The sequence below is a fragment of the Anomaloglossus baeobatrachus genome, chromosome 5 (genome assembly GCF_048569485.1).
Source record: "Anomaloglossus baeobatrachus isolate aAnoBae1 chromosome 5, aAnoBae1.hap1, whole genome shotgun sequence".
NCBI classification, from domain to species: domain Eukaryota; kingdom Metazoa; phylum Chordata; class Amphibia; order Anura; family Aromobatidae; genus Anomaloglossus; species Anomaloglossus baeobatrachus.
Window position 1 is genome coordinate 451,977,035 of NC_134357.1, and position 13,353 is coordinate 451,990,387.

A 13,353-nucleotide genomic window follows, 5' to 3' on the forward strand; every position below is an offset into this window, starting at 1 on the left:
TAAAAGCTCGTCAAAAAGCACAATTTCACCTGCTTGGAGGTAGAAATGGGCCCCCAACCTCTTGGGCCCCTGTGCGACTGGACAGACTGCATCAATGATATGTCCACTTCTGTTTTTATGTATTAGGGGGAGCAGTGTCTAGATACTAAATACTTGCTGTATACCTCTGTGTGTAGTGAGCTCCCCCTAGTGGTGTCTTCCAGAATTCAGAATTGTATTATGTATCAAGTTCAGAAAACCAAAGGTCCTCAGAATGGTGGACATTTATGACTGTGCAGTACATTTGTGGGGGTGATGCTGTATGATTTCTATGTATTTCCTTGTAATATGTAATATTCAACATTTTTAATGTACTTTTCTTGACTTTTTTTATTTAAGCATATCTTTTGATACACTGGTGGACACAAACAGAAAAAGGCCCCTGTGAAAGAACTGTATATGGGCACTTTGCAGCCTAAAAACTCATCAAAATGCACAATTCAACCTGCTTTGGAGGTAGAAATGGGCCCCCAACCTCTTGGGCCCCTGTGCGACTGCACAGGCTGCACCAATGATAAGTCCACCACTGTTTTGATGTATTAGGGGGATTACTGTCTGGATACTAAATACTAGCTGTATACCTCTGTATGTAGTGAGCTCTCCCTAGTGGTGTCTTCCAGTAGTCAGAATTGTATCATGTATCAAGTTCAGAAAACCAAAGCTCCTCATCATGGTGGACATTTATGACCGTGCAGTACATTTGTGGGGGTGATGCTGTATGATTTCTATGTATTTCCTTGTAATATGTAATGTTTAACAATTTTTAAAGTACTTTGCTTTACTTTTCTTGTTTGAGCATATATTTTGATTGATGCATTCTGCCTTAGGGTTGTTTTGTGCTTTTTTTCACATCAGGCGACTATTCAGTGTATATAAACAGGACATTTCTCATAATACAGCACAGCAGAGAAATCAGCAGAATAATAAATGCAGCTCTTGATGTGACTAGAGCAGATAGCAGCAGATATTTTACTAATATTGCAACCAAATCTTTCTTCCTATTATAAATGATTGAGGATCACTTTATTAAATGGAGTTTGCCCCGGTCCATGCCTGTAATTCTCCATTGTCCAGGGAGCGTGGTTCTGTGTCTCTACATCCCAGCTAGAAGACATATTTATTACCTCTAATTTGCTGGATGAAATGTTGTGGTTTTAGTGCTATTGACCACCTTTCTATCACCATCCCTTTAAATGCGGCCATAGCCATTTAACAACTTGAGTCCGTTTTTCATAGGAGATTAGGCGTTAATTGTAAAGTCATTTCAAGCGGTAAAGTGCGTCGATTGCTGCCAATTAACAGGCGGAGGAGCCCTGCTCTTCTAGTCTTGATTTAATACTTGATTTAGACTTATTCTCTCCTGGAAGTAGATAATCTGGAATCAAACCTATAAGCCAATTTTCTTTAGCGGCTTTGGCTTTAGGGGGATAAAACATAAACAAAAAAAACCCACTTTTTTTCTAACATATATTAATCACAGTAAGTAAATAAAAAAAGTCTGCAATATAACTTGTATGTAAAATGGTGTCCCGCAAGGTAATGTATTACCAAACTATTTCCTCAACTATTATAAATCTTCTACCATCCTTCTACCGTTTTGTGTATACAGCTCCTGAGCACTGTGGTTGGGGGGCCGATTTCCACCTCTAAAGTAGGTATAATTGTGCATTTTCATATGCTATAGGACTGCAAAGAGCCCAATTACTGTTCTTACACGGGGGCCCTTTTCAATCTGTGTCCACCAGAGTACCTCATTGTTCCCTTAGTTCATTGCTGCAAAAGGACATACCGTATTTTTCATTTTATAAGGCGCACAAGATTATAAGACGCACCCCAAATTTGGAGATAAAAAAAGTGAAAAAAAAGGGGGTCCGTCTTATACTCCGGTGGTGTCTTACCGGAGGGGGGGCTGCAGCGGTGGTGGAGTGGGGTCACAGGAGGCAGGGGCGGTCCTGGAGTAGGGCGATGCTGTAGGCGCTACGGCTGGGGCTGTGCTGGCTGCGGTGTGGGCTGTGCTGGCTGCGGGTGCCGTGGTGGCTGTGTGGAGCAGGGCAGTGCGGCGGGTGTCACAGATGCTCTGTTGGCGGTGCAGGCTTCAAAGATATGGCGCCCGAATTCGGAGCGTGCGCAGATTGAGCTCTCATCTCACTGACAAGCCGAGATCTCATTTGCGCACGTGCCACCTCCAGGCACCATTTTCCTTAAGGCCGCTGCTGGGAGATCAATGGGCCGGAGGCGGCACGTGCACAGACGAGATCTTGAGCTGAGAGCTCTATTCGCGCAGGCGCCATTATTTGAACCCTGCACTGCTGACAGAGCATCTCACCCGCTCCACCGCCCTGCTCCACACAGCCGCCACCGCAACCAGCACAGCCCCGCATCGTCGACAAAGCATCTCACCCGCTGCACGACCCTGCTTCACACAGCCTACACCGCAGCCAGTACAGCGCCTTTTCTCCACCTTCCAGTAAGCTTCATTTGCATTATAAGACACACCCCTCATTTTCCTCCCAAATGTTTGAGAGAAGTGCATCTCACAATCTGAAAAATACGGTATATGGACATACATATATACAAGGGTGGTATGTGCTGTGCCATTATGAGTGGAAGCTAGCTGTATTATATACTGCAGTTGTGCTCCGATCCCAGCAGGTTAACTCTTCAGCTGCTGAGGCTAATAGTGAGCGTGGCATTCAAGGAGTTTTACAGGTAGAGATAGAGCACTCCTTCTGTCACACTATTGTCCCTTCCCAACAAATGCTGATGGATTGCTATGGCAACTGGAGGCCTAGCAATGGCTTGTATGCCTGCCATATACCAAAGACTATTACATTCTGCCAGAGGCTGGGGCTACATAGCGACTTTTTCTGAGGTACTAAAGTTCACTAGGTAACCCTGCTACATAGCAGCACAATACAAAGGAATGAGGTCACATTGTGCCCCTGAGGATAATACGACAAGAAAATAGAAAAAGTCCAATGGTGGTGGATTTTTGTGACTTGTTTGTCGAGGTCACAGTACCCTACCCCATTCACTTGTATTGTGCTGCTATGTACCAGCGATACCCACCGAATTTTGGCCAGGTGTCATTCAGAAACGTTTCTCCACCTTCTCCTATTAGTCTGTAAAACGGATGGCATCTGAGTGCGGTCCAATTTTTTTCATGGACCCATAGACTTACATTGCTGAGTTTGATCTAATGCCTGAATAAATGTTTGATATGGCTACCCAATTTTGCGCTGACCACGTGGTCCGAGGAAAAGAATCAAACGTAATCAGTGTCAGAAGTACGAGTGCCATTTGTGAAGAAATCTTGCGTGAAACATATATATATATATTGAGATATGCAGTATATATATACAGTAAACATTTTAGTCCCCTTAGGTGACTTCATCCCGCAATGCTTTCCGCTTGTACTATAAATTGCAATATCACGGTTTTGCAGGATATAGTGAAAATTCTGGTCTTCTACAGCTGAGCTTCACAGGCTGCCGCAGTAACCCATAGGTTCCCCACATTGGCATATGTTCTATTCAAATGCCGCTGTCAGAGATTGACAGCAGCATTTAAAAGGTTAATAGCCACGGCCAGAACTCGGTGTCAGTCGCAGCTGTTATACACAGATGCTACCCATATAATATAGCTAGTATCTGCTGTATCTCAGCTCCTGAGACCCCCTCTCACCTGATGAATCTTAAGGGGAGGGTTACACAAAAACCTAAAACATTACGGGTCTTGGAATATAATAACAGAAAAAAATATTTGCATAAGTAGTAAAAGAAAAAAGAAAATATAGAAATTGGGTTTCTTAGTAATCATGTTGAACTGCAGAATAAAGCTAAAAGGAATTTGTCAGAATAATCCTCCTCAAGCCTGTGTATATGGTCAAGTTGCTCTCTAAAATATAATCCCATCCACCTTAGGCCTCAGTTCCACTAATGTATAGCATCTGATGCGAGAGCCTAGGATGCCATATGCTAATGAGACTTGGCTCAGGCTGCGATGCAGAGAAGAGGGACAGAGTAATCTCTCCATTTCCTCCATTGCGCTAGGATGACATGCGAGTGCAGTCGTCCAATGTTTCACACGCACCCATAGACTTGTATGGGTGTGCGTGATGTGAGACTTGCTGCCAAATGCAGGATGGAGCGGTTTTTTTTCTCTTGCCGATATAGCATGAGAAAAAACTAGCAGATGGGCACTGCCTCATTGTTGAACACTGGTGCAAGCGCAATCCAATGTTTTATTGGATTGCACTCATCTGTGTTAATCGCAAGTGGGAATGAAGCCTTACTTGTGCAACTTGTTGCTCCTTGACAGAAAAATGGTTCTTAGGCTATGTGCGCACGTTGCGTACAGTCACTGCAGAAATTTCTGCAGCGATCTGAAGAGCACATGTGCGCTTTAGATCGTTGCAGAAATGTCCGTAGTGAGCGCCGATTCCATGCGCTCTGCCTGCAGCTCCTGCCATAGACAGAGCAGGAGCTGCTGGCAAAGCGCAGGAAAGAAGTGACATGTCACTTCTTTTTACGCAGCGCTTCGGCAGTAGTCGAAGCGCTGCGCTCTTAAACGCCACGTGCGCACGGCCCCTGCACAATCTCCATAGACTGTGCAGGGGACGCAGGACGCATGCAGTTACGCTGCACTACAAAGCGCAGCGTAACTGCATGTATTTACACAACGTGCGCACATACCCTTAGTTGTGGAGACATGATGATCATTGGGTGCTCTTGTCCGCTGGCCTGGTTGTCTTCAGAAAGACCGCTTAGAGCAGGGCTCATTCCATTAAACACTCGTACTCCTTCCCCATGGGTAAAATGCTACTGAGACAACACAAGGTGAGGGAACCACACACTGGTAAGACTTTATTGGTTCACCAACAGCCAAAAACATATCGAACATTCCCAGCAAGAACACAAGATGATACAAGCGACACCCATCTCACCCTTCTTGATGTCTCACCTTGGCTCGTCAAGTTTTAGAATCTTCATGACTTTGGGGCTTCCAGGGCCAACTATCCCAGCCTGCAGCACGCCGCTTTTAGTGGGCACACACTGAAAGGAGATAGTGGCAAGCTTAGGAAGCTGACCGAGCACAGCAAGATATATAGCCAGGCGACTGAAATATCCCAACCTGGAATTTGTGGGCTCAGCGTTGAGTTGTGAAGCAGTTCTGTGATCTTTGAACTGGAAGCGTGGATCCTAGTTTGAAGTCCTGTAGAATGAACAAAGTGAAGCAGTTCTCTGATCCTTGAGTTGGAACCCAGGCTGAAGTTTTGCAGAATTAATTAAATGACTGACAGGAGGAGGCCATTTTTATATTGTTCAGTTCTCATTTCAGGGTATTGGGTCTTACACGATGGGAGAGAGATGGCTGTTTTCTCACTGGTCACTAGTTCAATCCGACAGCATAATTTTCCTCTGAATTTTGTAGTCAGAAGGGCTGAGGCAATCAACATTTACAGACAATAGGGCTCCGGTCAGTCTGACATGAAACAATGGCTAACTTCTCTTGATTTATCAAACAAAGACACCATACATCTGGCCTAATTAAGAAAACTGGCCAGTCGCGGAATCGTCACAGTTTTCATTCTTATGCGAATTTTGGCTTGAATGCTCTGGGTGTGAATAGAGTACTTTCCAAGCTTGTACCTCTCTGACTCTAACCTTCACCTGTCCCTCACCTTTATCTGTTTGACTGACAGCTCACTGGCATGACTACGCAGCTTGAAAGCCGTCTTCCTGCAGAAGAATGTGCATTGTTCTGACAGATTCCCTTTTATGTGTCAATTATACTGAATGTTTAATGGTGTTAAAAATGAAATTAAAAATTGCTGTTTTTTTGTTCATTCTGTCTGCCAAAAAGTGAGCAAAATTTCACTTGTAACACAAACTGGTACCAATGAATAAGCCGGCTTGCCATTCAAACAATAAGTGTTATTGTAGCTCAGTTGAAAGAAAAGTGAAAAGCTTACAGCTCTCTGCACTTAACCACATAAGAACTAATGATCACTTCACACTGTAATTTTTTTCTCCACTTATCAGCCACCTCATCCCCTCCCACCACCTCCTGAATTCATCACACACTCTGAAAAAAAAGTTCAGCTCCATCTTGCTCAAAAACAAAAAGAACTGTCACTGTAGTGATGTGTCATGTTACACCTCTTGTTATATGGAGAATGGGGAGTGGGGATGGAGTGAGGAACAGTGGGAAATAACAAACAGAGGGAGACATAGAAAGATCATGCTGAGCAACAAGATTTTTGTTTCCTTTCCTTAGAGCTGGAATCACATCTACACTGCTTGGTACGTCTATACAATTTTCCACATGTCACTGCTGCTTCTGTCGGAGTGTCAGCTCAGGAACAAAGATCAGGAATACATCTGTGTGCTGTGCTGAATATCTGAGACATCATACCAGCTAGTCTCCACCCACCAGCTCAGCGTCAATTGCAAATTACGACAAAGCCTGCAGAAGGGAATATGCAGGGTACAAGACATATAATGGTCAGAATGGCATGCTGTACAAAGGGCAGGTAAGACGTAGTACAGTGTATTCCCCACTAGGTGGCAGCAGAGTAGTGTAGGAGAGTCAAAGTTACACTGTAAGAGAAGAAGGCTGAAGTTCAGCAGAGTAACTTCAGCAGACAGTTCACCGGTGAACTACCAGGGGGCAATAGAGTAGTCAAGCAGTCAGGGTCTAGCCAGGAAAGTCAAGTCACTGCAAAGGGAGGATCAAAATTAGGTGAGAAAACAGAACCAAAGTCGAAAACCGGGAGATCAGGTATGCAGAGGGAAACACAAAGGGCATAGAGAACAGAAGACAAGACCCGCGGGTGAGGAAGCACAAACATGGAAAGGAGGATGAACCAGGATGGGTAAACAACTGACAGGAGTGGGAAATCAGGGACTGGGAAAGATGGACGAACAGGGGAGGGTACAGGACAGGGCACGGTAACAAGGAGTCAGATCAAACAGGAATCTCACCAGAGCCAGTCACAGGCTGCAGAGCAAAACTATAACCAGCACAGGAATGCAAGTGCAGCGACCAGATATAGTGTCTCCTGAAACCAGACTGAGGCTGATAGGAGTTAACCCCTTACATGACCAGGTCGGATCTAGGAAACTGGAGCGAAGAATACCGTTCCTGGATCATGACACAGAAATAGCGTTATTCCTCATGCACACACACAAAACAGCGGATTCTGAAAAAGTTACTTGAAAATATGGTTACACTATCAATGCTGGATTCACAGCTACAAAGCTCAGTACTGCTTTATAATATCCACAGAGGGGGAAACTGATGGAAAATGCAGGATACAAGTCATATGATGGCCAGATTAGAGGTATCCCTTATGTGCACACACAGGCCAGCTTATTCTGAAAAGTTACTGTAACGGCTCAAATAGGCCTTTTGAACAATCCATATGCCTTTAACTACAATAAGAATGGCTACAGCACTAAAGAGGATACATGGAGCAGCTTTATGGTAATGTCCACTGAGCTCTGAACTTGCAGCTCCACAAGCAGAAAGGTTAGAAAAGGAAGGTGTAAAAACTGGAAGATAGCAGAGAGGTAAAGAGATGAACTTCAAGGCTTCACCTGATACACATAGTGGGAATGATGGAATTAAGACATTATAGGGGCTGGTTTGGATTTGATTGATGCCTTCAAAATGCCACTCACATCCGTCTACTATTATTATCAATTCATCCCTCGCACCGCACTAGCCCTATACATGGATGATTTGATTTTTTCATACCTGAACCAAATCATCCCGTTTGACTAATAAAACAAAGAAAACTTGTAACTATGACTTGCCAATCACTCATCACAGTTTAGTCATCCTCCAAATAATAGCTGAAGAGGAAATGACAGCTGTCAGCGTAGAGTAATCCAGAACACAGGCGGCTTTGTTACATGTACGATATAGGATACATGGTGTATAGCGTTTATCTACAGAATATAGAACACTGCTATCTTGTTTTATGTTTTCATCGCTGCAGTCTGTAGATGTCAGCCTGTGTTATACAACAGAACCTCTTATTGGGAACCATCAGCAGGTTTATGAGCAGACAGGCCCCTGAGTGCTGCGTTCCCATAATGCAGGGATAAAAAAAATGTTTAACATGACTGAGAGTTCCCATAATGCAGGGAGAAATTACAATCCTCTCTATATGATTATATACAGTGTTTAAAGTCCACATTTCCCATAATACAAAACACTAGAGCAAGTTCTGTGCAGTCACTGAACAAGCAGGAATTGATGGGAAATTTCAGTTTTTAAACTTGCAGAATAGTGAGTACAGCTCTGGGTTATGATACAGGATATAATTCAGGATCAGTACAGGATAAGTAATGTAATGTATGTACACAGTGACTTCATCAGCAGAATAGTGAGTACAGCTCTGGAGTATAATACTGGATGTAACTCAGGATCAGTACAGGATAAGTAATGTAATGTATATACACAGTAACACCAAAAGCAGAATAGGGAGTGCAGCTCTGGAGTATGACACAACTGAGAGTCAGGATCAGTACAGGAAAGTAATGTAATGTATGTACACAGTGACTCCATCAGCAGAATAGTGAGTGCAGCTCTGGATAATAATACAGGATGTAACTCAGGATCAGTACAGGATAAGTCGTGTAATGTATGTAAACAGTGACTCGATCAGCAGAATAGTGAGTGCAGCTCTGGATAATAATACAGGATGTAACTAAATATCAGTACAGGATAAGTAATGTAATGTATGTACACAGTGACTATCAGCAGAGTAGTGAGCGCAGCTCTGGAGTATGACACTGGATGTAACTCAGGATCAGTACAGAATAAGTAATATAATCTATGTACACAGTGACTCCACCAGCAGAATAGTGAGTGCAGCTCTGGAGTATAATATAACATGTAACTCAGGATTAGTACAGGATAAGTAATGTAATGTATGTACAGTACACAGTGACTCTAAGAGCAGAATAATGAGTGAAGCTCTGGAGTATAATATAAGATGTAACTCAGGATTAGTACAGAATAAGTAATGTAATGTATGTACAGTACACAGTGACTCTAAGAGCAGAATAATGAGTGAAGCTCTGGAGTATAATACAGGGTGTAACTCAGGATCACTACAGGATAAGTAATGTAACGTATGTACACCGTGACTGCACAAGCAGAATAATGAGTTTGAGCAGGACATCATCATTAAACACCCACTAAAATCACTTGAACACTGCAGCCAATCACAGACCGCAGCGGTCCGGCAGTTGGTGGAGCGGTGAAATCACCACTTCCTGTCTCTGTGCAGATCACAGAGCAGCCTGCCCTGGATCCAGTCAGGTGCTAGAGGAGTATGACTGAGTTTATTTTTTCCACATCCGGTCCCCTGGGCAAAGTTGTATTCTGCCTGTACAACCCCTTTAAGTGATTGGTCACTAATAATACAAAATGATCACAACTTGTGGTGTCACAGACAGGAAACACTGTAATACCAAGACCTGCCTGTAGAGAGAGCCAGGGAGCTGTGGAAGCTGCTCAGTCCTGGAGGTAAATAGGACACAGATCATATCAGGTCTTGGAGCAGGTAGGAAAGGGATTATGCAACACAAGATAGATCAGACACTGATACATTGTATCTAGAGCCTGTCCTCTGCTGCTAATCTTCTCCTGTCTCCTCTCTCCTAGTGACCAGACCTGGCTTTCTGTCACCGGCCAAGTGTCCTCCGAGGGTACAGAATGGAGGACACACAGAGGCCTCTAATAGCCTTATAGAAAGAAAATAATCCCTTATTCTCAAAATATTTTACTCAAACGTTCCAACACTATGACCTTGACATAAAATATTGTAGCAAATATCTGATTCTAAAAGTGTTGATTATTAGAAAGACAAAATAATATCCTAAATGTTTATTCTCATTTCCTCTCCAAAAACCTGAAGATGTAGCACCGATTTCTTATTCCTTTTGAACTACTTGAGCTCATCATCGTCTGAGTATTACACTATATACAGTGTATATGTCATAGAAAAGGAGAAAAAACTGCATCAGCTTCAAACTTCTGAAATACTGCACCCAATTTTCAAAAATATGCTAAATATATGACTGCCATAATCATACAGGCATATAACTAATACTAATATATAATACTATATATTATATACTAATATAATATAATACTAATATATAATACTAATACTAATACAGGCATATAACTAATATATTACTGCCTCTTACGTACAAGAATAGAATTAGTATACTACCTTACAAAAATGTGAATACTATAATACTGCTGCCTATGTACAAGAAAAAAACACTTTAATACTGCATCCAATTTACAAGAATATAGCTAGTATAATACTGCACCTTATGTACAAGAATATAACTACTATAATACTGCCTCCTATGTACAAGGATATAATTACTATAATACTGCTCCCTATATACAAGAATATAACTAGTATAGTAATGACCCTATGTACAAAAAGATAACTACTATAATACTGCCCCCTATGTGCAAGAATATAACTAATATAATACTGCCCCCTATGTACAAGAATATAACTAATATAATACTGCCCCCTATGTACAAGAATATAACTACTATAATACTGTTCCTATGTACAAGAATATAACTACTATAATACTGCCCCCTATGTACAAAACTATAACTACTATAATACTGCCCCCTATGTACAAGAATATAACTACTATAATACTGCCCCCTATGTACAAGAATATAACTACTATAATACTGTCCCTATGTACAAGAATATAACTACTATAATACTGTTCCTGTGGTCAAGAAGACTCTCCGACCTGTGACTGTGGAGCAGATCATCAAACTATCCAGCACATTGTTGAGGAGTGCCCCCTGAGATCCTACCATGGTGACAAGAAGGATTTCTATATCGTAAATGATAACGCTATTGCATATATAGAAAATCTTGATATTCAAATTTGATTTTTATCCTGTTGATATTTTTCAATCACTGTCTATTGTCTGGTGTTTATTTTTATATGATGGTAAGATATACATTCATACGATTAAATAAATGTGGTCAAGAATATAACTACTATAACACTGCCCCCTATGCACAAGAATATAACTACTATAATACTGCCTCTTATGTACAAGAATATAACTACTATAACACTGCCCCCTATGTACAAGAATATAACTACTATAATACTGCCCCCTATGTACAAGAATATAACTACTATAATACTGCCTCCTATGTACAAGAATATAACTACTATAATACTGTTCCTATGTACAAGAATATAACTACTATAATACTGCCCCCTATGTACAAGAATATAACTACTATAATACTGCCCCTATGTACAAGAATATAACTACTATAATACTGCCCCCTATGTACAAGAATATAACTACTATAATACTGCCTCTTATGTACAAGAATATAACTACCATAATGCTCCACCTATGTACAAGAATATAACTGCTATAATGCTCCCCCTATGTACAAGAATATAACTACTATAATGCTCCCCCTATGTACAGGAATATAACTACTATAATACTGCTCCTATATACAAACATATAACTACTATAATGCTCCCCCTATGTACAGGAATATAACTACTATAATGCTTCCCCTATGTACAAGAATATAACTACTATAATGCTCCCCCTATGTACAGGAATATAACTACTATAATACTGCTCCTATATACAAACATATAACTACTATAATGCTCCCCCTATGTACAGGAATATAACTACTATCATACTGCTCCTATATACAAGAATATAACTACTATAATATTGGCCTAATGATATATTTCTTTTACCATCACTGTTTGCCCCATTGAGTGCCACGTAGCGTTAATCGCGTACAGTTGGGTCCTGGCATCAAGCGTTTCCTGTGCCTTTCACTGTAGATAATAGACGTTGCCTCCAGTGGGGCTCATTATATCTTTGTAGAAATGGATTTGGCTGATTTTTCAGCCGCTTTGCCCTGAGCACTGTGTATTTCGTATGCAGTCTCCTTCAGAGCTGTTATGTAAGTGTTCTCGGGGAGATGCTGTGTCTTAGATTTGGCAAGAAAGAAGAAGGAAAAACAGGTTTAAAAATCTGAGGAATCTCAATTGTGTCTTGGGTGTTGGTCTTGTCTGGATCGGGCGCTCGGGAGGAGTCTGGAAGGTTCCCTGAGATTCTCTCACCGTCTCTCACCTCCCGGCTGCTTGTTATGAGGATCCTGATTGTTTTCGAGCTGTCAGACAAGTATTAGGACGGAAAGAAATTAAATTGTGGCGTCTTACAACAAGGCTCCTGGGCCTGAAGGTGAAAATGATCTGTTCTAAGTCAAGAGTGAAAACAAGAAAGTAGTCACTGTAAAGAGCAGTGGGCCCCTGTGTATCACTGCATATAAAATCCAGATATCTTCACCCCACAAATACTCCCCTTATAGGATAGTGTGGACCCCTCCCCCCACACACATACATAGTTCTGTATACATTGAAGTCCACAGATCCCTATAGTGGCCTGTACTTTCATCATTGGGACACCACTGTATTCCCACCATGGGCGGGTCTCGTGATATGGGAGGAGTCAGTACAAGTGGCTCTGGTGGGTGCAGGCTCCGCCCATCCACTAAGCCGGGTTTCGCTGGGACCTGACTGTGGTGTCCAATGGAAGGCACCACACTCTTATTTCTCCTCCTGTTTGCTGATCGCAGCCAGCTATAGTCTTGCAGTATACTGCTGTGCCTCTGGTTCACACCCTGCTCTGTATTATTAATCTCTGTGTTTTGACCTCTGCCTGTTCACTCACGACTCTCCTGCCTGCCGTGTTTTGTATATTTCGCTGCCATTTACGGTTTGACCTTAGCCTGATTTCCTGACTACATTCTTGCTGGCTGATTTTGTCCCTTTTTTGTACCTCCTGGTTTTGACCCTGCCTGACAACTACTTTTCTCGGGATTGCGGCCTTCCATAGGCAGCGATCTCCTGGACCTCATTGTCATTCCAGATCCTGTACAGGGGTTAAAGGTTTTCGGGGTTCTCGGGATTCTGCTGAGTGGACAGCTTACCTCTAGTCTGTCCATGACAGCCATCCTGAGTCTGTGGTCTTGAGCAGACCTCACATTAAGTAGTCGTCATGTGACCACTCATTCATAATAATTTTAATAATTAAAAAAAAGGGCTTCCCTATTTTTTTAGTTCCCAGCCGGGTACAAATAGGCAGCTGGGGGTTGGGGGCAGCCGTACCTGCCTGCTGTACCTGGCTACCATACAAAAATATGGCGAGGCCCACGTCATTTTTTTGGGGGGCAAAAAACTCCTGCATACAGTC

General features: G+C 42.2%; 1 long non-coding RNA gene across 1 annotated transcript; it reads right to left on the bottom strand.

The window, feature by feature from the left end:
- Positions 1 to 4,979: 4,979 nt before the first annotated feature.
- LOC142310310 (uncharacterized) lies at positions 4,980 to 11,931 on the bottom strand. Its single transcript, XR_012754122.1, has 3 exons — positions 11,850 to 11,931; positions 5,173 to 5,253; positions 4,980 to 5,093 (listed from the first exon to the last, which is right to left on the bottom strand). It is a non-coding gene; the product is annotated as an uncharacterized LOC142310310 (long non-coding RNA).
- Between the last annotated feature and the right edge of the window lie 1,422 nt (positions 11,932 to 13,353).